We start from the raw sequence: 16613 nt of genomic DNA, 5'->3' as shown, positions 1-16613 counted from the left end.
AACAGCAAGCAACATCATTCTGTAACTGATTAACCAAACTCAAAAAGCCATTCAACTGATCCAGAGTACATATTTGCATTCAATAATATGGTCATTTATTGCACCTTGTGACCTACTGAAACATGAACAAGGCTTTTCCCTTCCCTGTATTTCACTGAGTTTCCTTCCAACACAATAGTTGTCTCCATGCCCAAAAGTTTGTCCTGATAAGCCTGGATTTTCCAGAGGAAACTCCTACCTACTTTGTGGCTTTAATTTTCTATCTTTTCTAGAGCAGCAAATTTCCTAGTCCAGGTGGTAAGTCAGAGGTGGGAGGGAAGGGGCTTTGTTTTCCTTAATATAGTTAAGAAAAGCTTAGGTTTTGTCAACATTGATGCTGAGACACCCTGGGGAGGTGATGGGCAATTTTACACAAATATCAAGGCTAAGCCAAACTCTGCATTAACAACTTCAAGTGTGTATGTCCAAGCATCCCTTCTTTCTTGATTTGGTTCAGAATAGGAAATTAGATGTTTCTTGTGTGTGACCATGTCTCACGATTGGTTTGGGGCTGAAATGATGCAACACCAGCTTGTAGTGGTGATGAACTGAACCCATACTGGGAACTCTGTTGACTAATCTAGATGGAGATCACAGCATGTAGCTGACTGAATCCAAGGTCTGGTCCCAGAAGGAGGAGACCAAGTGATCTATCAAAAGTCTGTTCAGCATGTTTTCAGGTTGCATATCCATTCCCACAACCATTAAAAACATCTTTAAAGATCTTGCTTTTTCTGGTTGGCTTCTTGCACGAATCTAGCACCACCCAGGTGTGCTGAAATATGGTGCCCTTAAATCTGCAGTCCCTAGGAGTCCAGTTCTGTGATTTTGGAGCCATCTGAAAACAAGCAGAAGCCTGTCCTCTCCTCTGAACCTCTTGGTCTCAGCCCACAAGTGCTGCCAGTCCATCTCCCTGCTGTAGGGCTTGTCCCAGAAGACAGAGGATGATGCTTATCTGACTGTTTAAAATAGTTCAGAGAAGATCGGATGACTCATGCTGTAGAAGTGACCCATCCTCTCCATAAAGGGAGCCTTCCATGGTCAGTCTTTTAGGAGATATCCATGATGTGGACATCTAAAGGCTGGTGAGATGAACCCTAGTCCAAGAAATACAGAGACACTACTCCTAGGATCTAAGAGATGAGAATGGCCACATTCTTTCCTATCCTCACTTTCAACTAATTTGAGATTGTTTGCTTTTTGCAGAGCAATAAAATAAATGTATAGCTGCTCCCTTGCCTGCCTCTGACTTTGAATAGGGCTCTGAAAGACACAGCAGGAAAGGATTCGGGCTGCCTTAAAGCATGGACCACATGGTAAATTATTTATTTGCCTGTTTATATCCTGTAATAAAAAATACACAAACAAAACCTTCCTGCTTCCCCTCTTAAAACACTCATTTGATGTGCATAGATAGTTTATACAATCCCCAGTTCAGTTTGTTTAGAGCATACACGGTGTCTGAACAATTTGCAAGCACTTGGAGAGCTTCAGTGGCACAGACAAGTACTGGAGACCCTGTTACCGCAGAGAGGGAACTGAGGCATATTCGGACCCCAACACTTGCCAAGGTCCCAGCCAGAGCAGGATTTCAGGTTCAGAGGAGAAAGCCTGGGAAGACCTTCAGAGGATTTGAACTTCGGAGGACCAAAGTCCAGGCGCCATGTCCTGCCTTGCATGTTGCTTGTTCCTCCATCTCATATACCCTCCTTTTGTCCAGACAGAGAGTTCCTTGGGTCAGGAGAAGTTTCTCCTTACAAATTTGCACCCAGCACAGGGTAATGGGCTCTTTCTCTTGAGTAATAGTCATCTTTACAACTCCCTTCCTAACCTAAATGCTATATCTGAGGGGAAGAAAACGTAGCCATAGGTTTCCTGCACTTTGACACTGATTGTGAACTGGGACATCCCAGGATGCAACCAGCGAGTGATAGATTTTACAGTGATGCGTAGGGTGAGATAAACTCCAGCAGGCCAGAGAGTGTATTGAAAATTGGAATTGCCCATGAGTCTCCCAGGGTAGAATTTGTCCCAGTATGAATATAGCTTGCGGACACCACCTTGATCTAGAAAAGCAGGCTGGAAGTTTTACTGGCCATCCTTGTACTGCTGGCCAGCTGGCAGATGGATCCGTGCATCAGATGTGTCTGTGCCATGAAGAAATGTTGCAGCATAACTTCTCTCTTAAACACCTAATACGAGCTATCAGGATATCCAGCTGAGACTGAGAGCTGAGCTTCATGTGAAGAGGGACTGGAATCAGCTTTTCAAGCTGAAAGGAGGATAAAACAGTGTTTTGGTGAGAGACCACATTAAAAAGCAAGTCAAAGAGGACAGTCAGTCTGTTGATAGTCAACCTACTCATCTCGCTCTCCGAGTGCTTTCCAGAGCACCTGGCAGTATGTGATGTGTTTGCTCTCACAACTCACTACGAGGGCATCACAGGCATGGAGACAAAGCACAGTGACTCTGTCTTGCTCAGGTCTGCCCTCACCCCTATTTCCCCAGCTCAAACCCGACCTTTTCTTCCCCTTAAGTCAGCCATCTCTATACACCTGCAGAGTGATTGGGGGACAGGATGCTGATTTGGGCAGTGCTGGTCCAGAATTACGAACTCCACCATTTAAAATGATGATTCAAATCCCATGCACTCTCAAGAAAGCTAGGTGTTTACATTGATAAAAACTGATCCTTCTAAATTTTCAGTGTTGACCCTTTTCTTCATGATCATAGGAATTTGAAACATACTTCCCCCCAAAAAAATGAAAACCGAAAGGGCCTGGTAATTGCCTGACTTCAGGGAAATGGAAGAAGAGCAACAAACATTGTGGTTCTACCGAGGAGAACTGGGAGGTGTGTTTTGCTTTGTCTCTGGTCAATGGTACCTAAAATGCCACATCCACTAGAGAAATGCAACTCTTGATGAAATCTGAAGGAGAATTGACCCGAAAGTTGAATGTGCTGACCTTTACTTATTCTGTTTAACTGTACTTTCTTCCTGAGTAAAAAGAACTTTCTGATGATTTTCAGCAATGCATTTCTTCTGCTTCCTATTTTCTTCTCATATAAAGGCTGTCATATGTTGACTTTAGTCACTGTAGATACAAGAAAATGAATCCTACCTTGATATATCCATACTGATGCTTTACAGCATTTCCAAGCAAATCTCTGGAGAAATTGGGAAGGATTCCTTAAGCTTGTTTCAAAACCTTATGGAAACGGAAAGTACTCCCAGCTTCCAGTAAGACCTGACAGCAAATAATGTAGCCTCAATTTATATATGACCCTCCAGTCCTGTATTTTTGATAAACCAGCTAGCTCGACAGAACTAAGTGCTCAGAAAACCTCAAAAGGATGAATTCTGGTTGACTGGGAACTAAGGACTCAATCTTCCACCAAGACTATCCCTGGAGTATGTAACTTATTTCAATGAATGCCTATGAAGTTTAATCTCGACTTTAGGATTCACCTCAGTGAAGACCCAGGCTTAAAGCTACCCCAAAAGCTTCAATCACTCCTTCACACTGCAAAAACATGCAACTGATCTTTCAAATTATTTGAGCGGTTTGTGTCCTTGCTCTGCATTTATGTCTAGCACAATGGGGTTCAGCTCTAAGACACTGAGTCCTTTAAAATTATGTTGACATTAAAAGTCATAGTGCTAATGTCTGCTGTTAGAACTTTGCCAGGCTACAAAAACAAGCATGACAACTAATTCAGGTCTGATGTGATTGTCTGAAATTTTCTCTAAGGCCACCACATCCCTGCCAGATATTGTTGCTTCCGTGTTTTTTTCCTTGACTGCCATTTGTTCAACGTGTCGTTCCAGGAGGGAGATGTTAGTGGACAGGCTAACAGGAAAGCACAACTAACCAGTGTGGCTACACCCAGGAGCAGAGCGCACACCTTTGCCATGGGACCATGCAGTTATTGCAAAACACCGTCACCGGGCTCAGAAGAGCAACCCAGAGCCGGGCAGTGCTTTCTTTCAGAGGAGTACAGTGGCTTGCCTAAGTCCTCACTGTGGTGGTGACCTGGGCTGGAATTCAGCCTGTGGACTCACAGTGTCACAGGGGAGCAATTTGGTTGCCTAAATATAGACGGTTTGTGCCATTTGAGATGTCCCAGAGTATCCAAGTCATCCACATGCACCTGGCAGACACCAGACCTGGATGACACTGCGTTTGTATGCGACCTGTGCCTTTCTGGTTCTGTAGCAAGAGGCCAAGTGTGACATCTTATGACATCAAAAATGCCATCGTCTTTTATGTTAGGCAACAGAATCACACTTTAATGCCTGGTCACCTGCATCACACCTAACCAATGCAAACTATCAATCAACTGCATCTCCATTGACTGTCATAGCTGCTGAGACACCTTGCTCACACAGAGAAACCCACACCCAAGGACCTAAATTCAGGTGTTTAATTTGGTCGCTGCATTGCAATCACGGGGCTCCACATATAGTTATTTCTCAATTTGCAGAGGGGATGACTGTACCCAGGGAAGTGTGGGGACTGCTATTAGTATTATTCATGGGAATCTCTGCTGAGAAGAGTCAAGTCCTCTGGTCCGAAGTAAACCTTGCCAGTCTCCAGTTACAGGAAACATTTTCCCATGCCTGTACTAGGAAGCATCTCATTTGGTTTATCTCCCTTGTAGATGTCTACCTCTAAGCTTGTCAGCTTGAACATTTTTTTTTTTACAATTCAGATCTATCTAAACAGTCTGGGCAATGGAGACTAGCACACAATTCATCCTGGAGTTGGCATCTAAACCAGAACAGATGAATCATGTCTTAAAAGTGCCTGTTTCAGTCCACCGACTGAAGGAGGAACCTGCGGCAATGAGTTCAGAGAGAGACATTTGTGCTGGAGCCATCTAAAGCGAGGTGAGCTGGATGCCATCTCTGATTTCTGAACCATCCCCATCCTTACGCGTGCAAATGAAAAAGGCAGGGCTGCAAGCACAGCTCAGAAGAGATCTTCTCCATGTTCACGCTGACAGGCACTGGAGCCCAGAGGGCTGCCGTGGGTGGGAGCGAGCCCATCTGAACAGCTTGCTGCCACCTGGAAACCAGGCTGGGAACCAGATGGTAAGATGTGAGACCTTGATTAATAACAATATGAATGCCTACTCTGTACAGAAGGCTTCTCATCAGCAGATCTCAGCGTGCTTCTTGTGGTCATCAGTGTCTGAGAAGTTACCTGTGATCACTTTGCAGCTGAATGAGTCTCCAGAGTCCCAAGCCCAAATTGGCACCACATGCGTCTCCTGAGTAGCCCAGACTCCGAGCAGCCTTCAAATGCATAATTATGGAGTCAGATCTCCAGGTCGTCTGGATGCAAATTCAGAGTCAGGTCTGGGACCAGACTGGGATGTGACTGTTCACATAGGGATAGCCTGAAGCACGAGAGTCACGCCAGGGACTGCTTCATGCAAGGTTTCTCTCCCATGCCAAACTCCTGGCTTTTGCCCTGCCTGCAGTGGCAGGACCTGTCCTGCCATTTCTCTGCCTGTTCTCCACCCTCCTTTCGCTGCAATGCTGCCTGCAATGTTCATCATATCACTGGGGACTGAGGTTGGAGAGATGACGTTTCTTCTCAGAGAACAGGCTCTCCTTGGGTTGGTCTGCTGTTTCTGAACTGCTTCACCCTCTCACAGTGGGTAAAATTTTAGCACATCAGATGAAAAGACTCATTTAAAAACATTATGACCTGGGGGCCTCCACATATTCCAAAGCAGCTCTAGCCCAGCCTGCCTTGCCACACGTGCGTTTCCCCTGTAGCCCAGCATTTCAGACCCATTTCCAACAAGCAAGCAGCCGTGACTGCAACAGCAGATCTAAAGCGCATTGCACAATTGCTGCAGCTGCACGGGCTGCCACGGCCAAGCGCACGTGCAAAGGTCCTGTTGCACACCCAGCGTGCAGCCGTGGAAAGCACCCAGCAGCTCAGCTACGCAGCCAAGCAAGCTGTCCAAGCCTGCTGAAAACCTGGCACAGTGGATGCAATACAGCAAAATGCTTTTCTTCATCTGCTCCCTCGTGCTCATCGATTGGAATATTAATAAAAACTTGTTCAAAGCTCCCACGGCTTCCGAGATTACTTGGGAATAGTCCAACGCTCCAGCCCCAGCCATGCTTGTAATGAGGGGACTGGGGGATCAAAAGCATTTTAAAATGGCCTTGCTAATCAATCATCAACAATTGGGTAAATTAAGCCCTGCAGTCTTTCCTTTTGCAAGCGAGGGATCTGCCGGACGTGTCTTTAATGAGCAGATTCCTATCCCTTTAATATTCCTTAATACCTTTCTAGAGGAAATGAACCTCAGGGAGACTTTGTTGGTGGAATGAGAGGAATGCAGATAACTGCTGGCCTCTGCTTTCTCACATGCAGAGCTGAGAAACCCCGGCTGGACGAGGGATGCTGGGTTTCACGGCAGGGCCATTTCCTTCCAAAGATCCTGATAACGCTCCTGATAACTCCTCTGGCCAGTGCCATTGCCAAAAGCAGGCTTTTTCCTCCTCATTGCCAAGCTAAGACCTGTCCTTACTCACCTCTTCCGAGGATCATGCCCATCTGTGGCTCTAAGGAACATGTCCATCTGTCGTGAAGGCTTGTTTTCTAAAGCCCATCAGGAAGATGGGCACGTTACTCCCAAGGTAATGGTCCCAGAAGCAGATTGCTGTTAATTATTAACATGCAAGAGGCAATGCAAATATCGCAGAAAGGCAAAGAAGCTTGGATCATCCTGGGACTTTATTAGGACTGCTGGCATTTTTTACCTTTTCCATGGTATGAGGCATCGCTCATTTTCTAGGTCCCTCTGGGAGGCCTTTAATGAATCCCCTTGGGACATGGGAGATGCCCTCTGTGTGTCTTCCTCTCTTTCCGTGGCACATTGTACTTGTGGTCTTTTATTGTAGGTCTTAATTGTGTTAGAAGGTCTTAGGAAGAGTTTTGTGGCCCATAGTAAGTCTTGGCTATGGGATAATGGGTTCTGCAGACCTTCTGTGCCCAGAGACATCTGTCATGCCATTGTCTCCCACCCTAGACATCAAGACACCAGCAATTCTTGGCAGGTTTCAGACTATGAGGAACTTCTAAGCATGGAAATTGTACCAGTCTACTAATGGTACCCATCTACAAAGGGACAGGGCTTACGAGGAGACGTACACGGCAGCTCTGCTAAATTCAGGTGGCTGCAGAAGTGAATAATTTGGATGCTTTGGGCACTCACTAGAAGATCTTCAAATTATGTGATGGAAAACTATGTTGCTCCTACATATTGGGGTTACACTGGTCTAAACATGGTGAGAAGACAATCAATCAGAGCCGGCGATACATTATGGAGATGCTGTCCAGCCAGATGGTGCACACAGTGTAGGCAGAGGATTTCAGGGAGATTTAACTTCTCCAAAGGGAGCCCATCTTGACAGTGTTTTACCTCTTAAGTGCGATGGCACAGCAATTAGCACATCCAGCATTTAGCACCCTGCTTTCCCCTTGGGAGCGGGGGCGGGAAGGAGGAGTGAATCCGAGTTGAAATGAAGAGTCTGGGCACTGCCAGGACCACAACCGCATGGGGACCCGCTCCCCTCGCCTGTCTTGAAGCCTCCGTGGCACGCGTTCCTCCTGCACAGACACCTAAAATAAAGGGGAATTTATGAGATTTTGTCCACAGGCAGCAAAAGCCGCTATCGATTACTGCAAGGCTCTTAAATGAGAGTAATTCACAACCCTCTTCAGTTTTGAAGGCAAGCTCTAATTTAATATCATTATGTCTTCATGCCCCCACACATTCCACTGTCTCATTCACTGAGCTTTTATTGGGCTCTGGATAATTTATGGCTAGATATGCTGCCTTTTATCTGACCTATTTTTAGCTATTCTTGCTTTTTACATTTTTTTTTTCCCTGCCATCACAACTGGCAATTAAAGTAAAAAGGTTTAAAAAAAAAATACGATGAAGTTCCACCCAGCTTTAACCTTTATTTCTTCTCTTTTATGTGCTGGAGGATGCATTTGTTATTGCCACAGCGTTTTGAGGACAGGAGTTTATGATAAAAACACTTCCCCCTGATTTTATTTCTTTCCTTTTTTCTTCATTTCAATGAAGTCCAAAGAATATGACTTTGTCCCAAAACCTCCACCAATGACCCTGCCTGGGTTGCACAGCTGCTGAGTACTCCCAGGTTGCTCCAGTTTCCCTCTGTAACTGAGGTCCAGAAACTTTCAGGGCCTTTCCCTACAGGGATTCAAGTGTCCTCAGAAACTTTCAGGGCCTTTCCCTATGGGGATTCAAGTGTCCTCAGAAACTTTCAGGGCCTTTCCCTACGGGGATTCAAGTGTCCTCAGTCCTCAACAGCTTCAAAGGAGGTTGTTGATGGGCACCCCTCAGGTTTGGACCCCAAAGTTTTCAAAGCTCTTTGGTACAGAGAGAAAAACAGGGGCAGCTTTTACCTGGGGGTATTTTTTTTTTTTGATAAAAGGTTTGTTTTCTAATAATATAAATATAAATAATATTTTGTTTTTATAATTTATCTGTGGTAATAGAATACATACTGTACATAATTTTATTTACAACTGAGGTGTTACTATCTAAATTTGGGACATTTTAATGTTTCAATCATTTGAATTATTTATCTGAAACAACTGGAGAAATTAAAGAAAGTTTTCCCACCTAGAAGACTGAAGATGTCCTTGTGCCCCTGAACCTTTGTTCACTTTTTCCAGTAATAACAGTCGATCTGCCTTTAAAAAAAAGAAATCAAACCACTCTAGGCAGCTATTTTTCATGCTGTTAGGGTTAGAAGTAAGGCCACATAACAGTGTAAATCAGTCCCACTGACTTCAAAGCTATTACTTCCTAAACTTTTTCCACTAAACAATTTGGTCCATGAAATCTCTCCCAGGGGAAGAGTTTGGCCCTTTGCTCCCAGGCTGTGGGGCTCGGGCGCTGCATCTCCATGAGTTCTCCTCCGCTCTCCAGGAACAAGCCAGGCTTTCCTTGGGCCGGGATGTCCAGCCGGCAGCTAGCGGGGTTGGTAAATGGAGAGAAGCGTGATGGTATTGCTGTGGCATTGCGGGGAGCAGGCTCCACTTCTGCCCTGGGCAGCCCAAGAGGATCACCCAAGGATGGACACACAGAGAAGAGCACTTTGGCATCAGCTAAGGGTACCACCTAACCATTGCACTGACAGACTTGCACACTACGGCTGGAGATGGATGTCGTCTGGAAACAAAATTTGCCATAGGACAGGGAGGTTTTGCTGACACCCAAGTCATCTGCAAGGACTTGGCAATTTTAGCAGAACTTATCCATGAGAAACTTTCCGGCATCTTGCCGTGATGCAGCTCTAGGCACTCAGAAACATTTTGTTTGGTTCAGGAATTTGAGAGCAGTTCCTCACTGCTCCCTTCCTCAGCTTTTCTGTTCACTCCCCACCTCTGAAAACTGAGGCAAAATCCCAAATTCTGCAATGTCTCACTTCAGGCCTTCCACATTAACTTGCAAAAAGTTCTGCTATTCTGATGCTTTCCTGCTGTCTTTAAGACAAATGTCATTATGTTGATATTTCCTCCATACAACAATTCCAGTTTCTTGACATATTTTTAGACATATTTTGTTCACAACTATTAGATCACTGTCATTTTCTTCTGCTCTGCATTTCTGGTAAATATAAAACTACCTTGTTCAATTTATAAATGCATACATAGCATGGTGTAACACTATAAATATTGCTTGTAATTAACTGTGATATTGATATAAATATCCAAGATGAATAGAAGAGCATTAATTAGGTATACTGAGCATATACAGCTTCCAAAGTGCCAAAAACCCGTCATTTGACTATCCCCAAAGTTTCGACGAGCCATGGTTTGAGTCCTCCAGAGGTGGCTGCCCTGTGCCTTGGCTTGATCCCCCTGGATGTCCCAAGTGTCCCGCGGGGATTCCTCGTTCATCCCAGCTCTGCAGAGGAAGGCGATGGATGATGCATTGGTGTTTTGTATTAGAGCCGCACAGATTCAGCAGCCGCATTCCTACATGTAACAATCACGACAGTGCCACTAACGAGAACCAACAATCATAAGGCAGATTTCCCCTCTGCTCAGCCAACACGAAAAATCATAAGACTGGATTTGGAAAAAAACCACAGGGTTTTAAAAACCATGCGTGTTAGTTGTTTTCACAGAAGAGTTTTGTTCAAGCAGCTTTCTCCAGTCACGAGGGAAAGAAACTTTTTTTTTTTTTTAATTTAAGAAAGAAAAAAGTTCTTAAACTGCTGAATAATCGCCAGGCTCCAGGAGCTGGGGCTTTTGAGTAGACACTACAAGAGGGCATGGGTAGAAGAAGGTAAATTATGTAGGATGTGATTAAGCAACATTGCAGCTCTCTAACTACTCTACACATAGAAGATAATAACAAAAAAATTTCTAACATAAACACTCTAATCCCACAACACTAAAGTATGAAGAGGAAAATATGTGGCAACGGTTTACTCTTGTGTCTGCCTGCTTATTGTGCTTGCCTGGTTGTGAGACACACTACGCAGGCTATTGTATCAGGCCTGCGCGCTCAACCCTCAGGCAAAATCTTGCCTAGCTGGACTATGTAGCAAAACCAGCATAAATAAATAATGTGCTTTTTAAAAAAATTACAACCTTAAACCATGTGATACCATCTGATTAGAACAGCCAAAAGCTGTATTTAAAGGAAAAGAAAAAGAAAAAAAAAAGCATTTTGTCACTGGAGGCAAGGGGGAGTTGCTTTGGAGATCTTGTTAGGAAAGAGAAGCTCCCCAGCAGCGGCGGCGATCACCGCAATCTGCATTCTGCAGAAAACTCATAGATGTATAAAAGGGAGTGAAAAAGTGGTGTGCACCTCGTGTCGTCAGAAGGGCTCTTTTAGGTTCTATGGTGCTTGCCTGCTAGGTTATATGGACTTTTTAGTACTTATGGTGCTTGTCCACTAGATTATACAGGGTTTTTTAGTATATATGGTGCTTTCCTGCTTGGTTATACAGGGTTTTTTAGTATATATAGTGCTTTCCTGCTAAGTTATACAGGCTCTTTTAGGATACATCGTGCTTGCCCACTAGGTTATAGGGGCTTTTTAAGGATACATGGTGCTTGCCCGCTGCGTTATACAGAGGTGCAGGGGGGAGCGAAGCTGTTGCACTCCAGCATCACCCAGAGATGGTGGTACCCAGAACAGCAGAATCACAGCCGTGGGTGGCACACCAGGTCCATGCCTGCCACCTGCCCCAAAAGCACATTTTTGGGTGCTCCAGCGGGCAGGGCAGGCTGATGGCAGGTGCTGGGGTGGAGAAAACGGAGCGGTTTGGGTTCGTGCCGTATGCAAGAGGCAGGCTCGCCCCTCCATGTGCAGCTGGGCTGGGAGACTTGTGAGCAGCATTTTTCCTAGAAATCAGGCCAGGTCAGGTAACATCAGGGGCAGGAGGAAGGTTAAACTGTGCTCACCACTGTGATAATCGCGCACGTGCTCTGCAGGGACGGGAGGTCTTCCCCCTTGCACCCTGTGCCAGCCTCTCTCAGTGGGGTTCACCACAGCCCATAAACTAACAGGATGTTTTATCACTTTTTAATTAACAATGCACTTGTATACAATGTACTTGGATACCTAAGAAACAGTATAAATAATAAATGCAAACGGCAGCAATTTATCAGTGCAGCGGGGTTTTAGCTGGATCAGTATTGATCCGTCTTTATAACTACATGTTCTTACAGGCAAAAGATAATACATTTCTTACTCACAGAATGGTTAATTACTGCTTAAAATAAATCGATACTAACTGGCCAAGCAATATAACCCATTAGTTGTGTTTAAAATAAATTAGTCAATGTGATTTTCTCAGAACTGATTTTGGGGGGTTATTTACATTTCTAGGTGTTATTAATTTGCATCAAAGAAATCTTTGGCACTGATAATAAGCACTTCATTAACTAATTAAGCTTATAAAGCCGCTCAGTGACTGCTATAGTTCATTGAAAGTTCAGATTTAAGCTGACCAGAAATGCAATTCTTTTAAAATTTGAAGTGAATCAATCAATCAGTTAATAAGGAAAAAAACTTGCTGAAGAAAGCATTTGTTTAAGCTGGGAACGAAGGGGGGGGTTTTGACTTTGTGAGATTTTAAACACTTGTAAAAGATAAAATTGAGGCAATGTTAAAAATAAGAAATTATTTGTAAGTGAATTATTTTTTCTTGATTTTTATAATCCTGAAATGAAAACCTCAGACTTTATTGAAAATAATTCCTACAGGCTCTTTTTTTTTTATTATTTTTGGGCAATTCAACAAAAGCTGACGCAAATCTGCACGGCATTTCTGGATAGCTGAATTCCCTTTTTTTTCTAAAAAAACATTTGGCTAAAAAAACTAGCACTGCAATTTAGACTTGTTTGAATAAGAGAGAGGAGAACCTCGTGTTCCTTCCTCCTAAAGTCTCCCCGTGCTTTGTGCTGAGGATATTATTAGGACATTGCTGTCCTAATAATATATCCCAAACTGAGCTCAGGGCCTTACTGAGCCCCTTTGCAAAGGAAGACTTTCTTCAAAGCACCTCAGAAAAAGGCTCGAATTGAGGGGGAGGAGAGGATGAGACCCGTCTCGCCGCAGAGCCGCAGCAGAGCCACGTGTTCCCGACACAGATGGGGTGCACCTTACCTAACATCAGATATCCACAAGCTGCCGTGTATCTCTGACCCCTTCGCCCCAGGCTCCCTTTATGATCAGTGAAGAAAAATAGACACTTTTAGGATGAGGTTTTTCTGCCCTAAATTGGGCGATAGGTTGAGGAGGAGAAGAAAGTCCCACTGGGCTTGTTGAGCATGGAGGCAGCCTAGGGTGACCAGTTTTAGTGGAAACACCAGCACTGGGCTGGGTGACCCCCACTCATAACACTAATATCTTTGGCCCTGTCCAGGTTTGCTCTTGCATAGAAATGACCGTGCTCAGCTTTACTGGCAAGACTACTCGCACTGAGCTCAGCGGGGATCGCATCTGGGAATAACTCATCCAACTTCAGCTCTCCATGGAACTGAGATGTGGTGCTCACCACCATCAGTGCCACCACTTCTGCAGGTCAGGCGGTGCAGGCGGGCAGCACCCTGCTTAATCTTGTCGAGTTTCCTGGGAATTTATGCTACTGCAGTGTAAGAGCCCGTTTCTGCTGTCCCTTGATGCGTGAGGAATGACTCCATCAAGAAACCACAAATCGGGTCCCGCTCTTCCAGAAATATTTGGTTATTTCACCCCAGGTGACACACAGAGCCCTGGGTCAGAGGAAAGGAATGGTTGTTCAGCATCTCATGTCAGCACCAGGGAAGAGTCTGGGGATGGAAGAGGAAACCCACAGCCAAACTGCAGGTGAGGTTATGGTGTCTGGTCTGCTCTTCTCCATGTTTGGGACCAGGAGCAGCAGATGGAGCAGCTGTTTTTCAGCCCGTCTCTTCTGCCCACTCAGGCCTTTTATCTGGGAATGCCTTCAACAAGCTCATAACCTCTGGATGAGTTACAGTCTATCAGCTAGAAAAACATCCAGAAGTGATTTAAAGGCTTCGCGCATAGGTCATAAGGAAGCACTTTCACCAGCTAATCACTCGCACTGTTAAAAACTGTGCCTTATTTCTGCTTCCAATTTTTCTAGTGCTAGCTCTCACCCTCTGGTCACTGCCCCAGCAAGGTTACAGAGCTACCTGTTCTCAGAAATCTGTTCCTTACACAGATACTGGCAGACATTAAATAATAAGATATTAAATGCCTCTTAATTTTCTGTTGGATAAGCCAAGTGGACCAAACAACTTAATTCTTCACTCCTATTATGGAGCAGATGGCTGCTCACAAACAGTCTCAGAGGCTTAGTTTTGGTCCTCTCCCATGGCCTAGAGGCACATTCAGCACTCTTATGGGTTGCCAAATGGCTGGAGCCCTGGGGTCTTGTACATCAATGAAGATTTTGAACCCCAAGTAGGATGAAGGACATATGCCTTTGTTTTCACAGCCAACCAGAAACTTGAGGTTTTTCATCTATAAGATTAGCAAAAGAAGCAGAAGATCCCAGGTTAGGAGCCATTTTCCAGCTTGTCCATCTTAACTGGAAGATCCCAAGTAGAGCAACCTTTGAGATGCACTGTGATTTATGTTCTTCTTCAGGTTTCACCACGCAAGCTCAGGACTAGACCATCCAGAAACATCTTCTGTGGCACCATGACAACCTGTTGATCCAGCACTGCCTTGGTGGTGCATCCTAGTGTCGTGGCTTAACCTAGGAACCCCCAAAATGTGACACAGCCCTTTCCATGGGGGTGTGAAAGGGAAATGTAAGATGGGTGGTTTGCAACCACAAACAATGCTCGTGACGTGAAAGCAAGAACTGACTTTTAAAGGCAGGCATGGAGCTAAACAGGCTGAAAACCCTGGCTTGTCCTAACTCACCACGGAGGCAGCCGTGTTTCTGTGCTGCATTGCACTGAACTCTGTAGCAGATGGTCGAGAAGGCGCTGTCTGGCTGCCCTTGGTTTGAGCAACCTCGGGAAGTGCTTTCCTCTGTAATTCCCTGAATGGCTGCACAATCAGCGCTGCCTTAGCAGGTGGTGGACTGGTAAACAGAGCACTTGGACATTGCCTAGTGATGCCCTGATGCATGCTCCAGAGTCCTGCTTTTTGTACAAATATCTTGTTTTGCTCAAGTTTCTAAAGCAAAAAGAAATACTTCAGCTTCTGTTTTGCAACAGTGGCCGAAGGGACGCTCAGACCCTTCAGTCCACGGTTGCTTCTCTGGGTTTTGTGCCCCTGCACAGTCCCTGGTAGTGTCTAGACAAGAAATTGCAGTGCTCTTGTAAATTAATTCTTGAAGTATGCGAGATAACGAGTGTCTTTGTGAACACGAATCCCAGACATTCCTCAAACATTTGTTCCAGGACACAAAGGTTGTGCTGCTTGGGCGAGGTTGAACCATCAGAGAAAATGCGAGTGCCCGTGTCTCTGTGTGCACTGCAGTACACGCACAGTTGGAAACTACGTCATGTTGTCCTGCAAGAGCACCCGAGGTCAAGGTGGGAGCCCAGGTAGGAGGGAATCTCCCCTCTGCACTGGAGGAGGGAAACCAAGGGCCAAGGAAAGGGATAGGATCAAAGCAGTGGTGAGGGTCCACCTGAGCATCCTCCCCTGCAGAGATGGTCCTAAGGGGCTGACCCCACAGCCTGGCTGCATTTGAGAAGCAGCATCTCTGACCTGGCCAAAAAGGAACAAGTGAATGAATAAGAGAAAGAGACTAGCCCAATCTGCATAGTCCTGGGACAGGCTCACATCTAAAGCTCATCTATTCCCAGGCTGGGGCGCGGACTGAGATACAGGGTTCTGGTTTGAGCTGCTCTCAAGCAGAGACATCAGGCATGCTGGCTAAAGGCTTTCATTTTTTACTGCAATGCCACCGCCTGCCAAATCGGCTGAGCTGGGAAAACAATCTATAATTGACTACAGAAGCATGAGGTTATAATGATTTACCCTTTTTCTGAAGCATGCACATAACCTGTGCCAATTAGCCAAAAGTTAGAAAGATTTTTAATGACAATACACCCAGAGGGAGGAGGCACTTGGGTGGGGTGGGGGGGAGTTGTGACCGCAAATTACCATAATCTGAGTTGCAAGTCATAGGAGCTCGAGGTCTAATGATGCAAAGAGGAGAAGGTACAGTGAATAGATTTGCTCATGGATGAGCGTGAAGCACACGACTTCCCAGTTGGAAATGGGAGGTAGCCTGGCACAGACTGGAGCTGGTAAGTGGGGTTTTGCTGCCAGGTTGTAGGCACTGCACCCCTCTTTCCGTACCGTCACACAGCACCTACACAGGACGTTGTGGTTCATGGCAAGCAGAAGCAGAGATAGTGATGGGCATCTGTCCTCTCCCATGGGAAAGCACGGGGCTGGTGGCTGAGACTTGGGCCAGTGTCACGGCGAGCTCTGCACTGGGATGAGCCCAGCTGGCCCCAGGGAGCAGCTCCATCACAGCAGCAGCCAAACAGAGCTTCTTCTGCAGGGGACACGTGAACAACTCTTCTCCACTCAACCCGAAGGGCTGAAGTAGCCTGGAGCGAGTATTCCCGTGTCGAACACAGATACAGGCCCAAGGAAATTACTTGCAAGTGCTAACCCACCTGCATTTTCCTCGGACCCAGGGAGGAGACAAAGGTCCTGCTCCTCCTCCCATCCCTCCTGCTTCTCCCTCCCTCCCTCCCAGCTCTGCTCTCCTGCCTCTTCCCTTGTGGCTGCTGAACCCCACTGTGAGCGGCTTCAGACAGAAAACTAACTGCGCCAGGAAAAAACACAGGAATAGTTTTCTTCCAACGTCATGAGTTGAACTGGCTCAGGCAAACCTCGAAGAATGGCTGGGCCACGAAGGAAGGATCTGGGCTGCCCAGCGTGAACAGTGGCAGACGATCAGGTGCCCACAAAACGTCCTGGAGATTCGCTGTTGGCATGATTTCAGGGCAGGGAGGGAAGGAGTCAGGTGTATGCCAGAGAGCACATGGGTTCAGCTTATTGGA

Source organism: Harpia harpyja, chromosome 1, assembly GCF_026419915.1.
Source record: "Harpia harpyja isolate bHarHar1 chromosome 1, bHarHar1 primary haplotype, whole genome shotgun sequence".
Classification (NCBI taxonomy): Eukaryota; Metazoa; Chordata; class Aves; order Accipitriformes; family Accipitridae; genus Harpia; species Harpia harpyja.
This window is presented reverse-complemented; position numbering follows the sequence as displayed.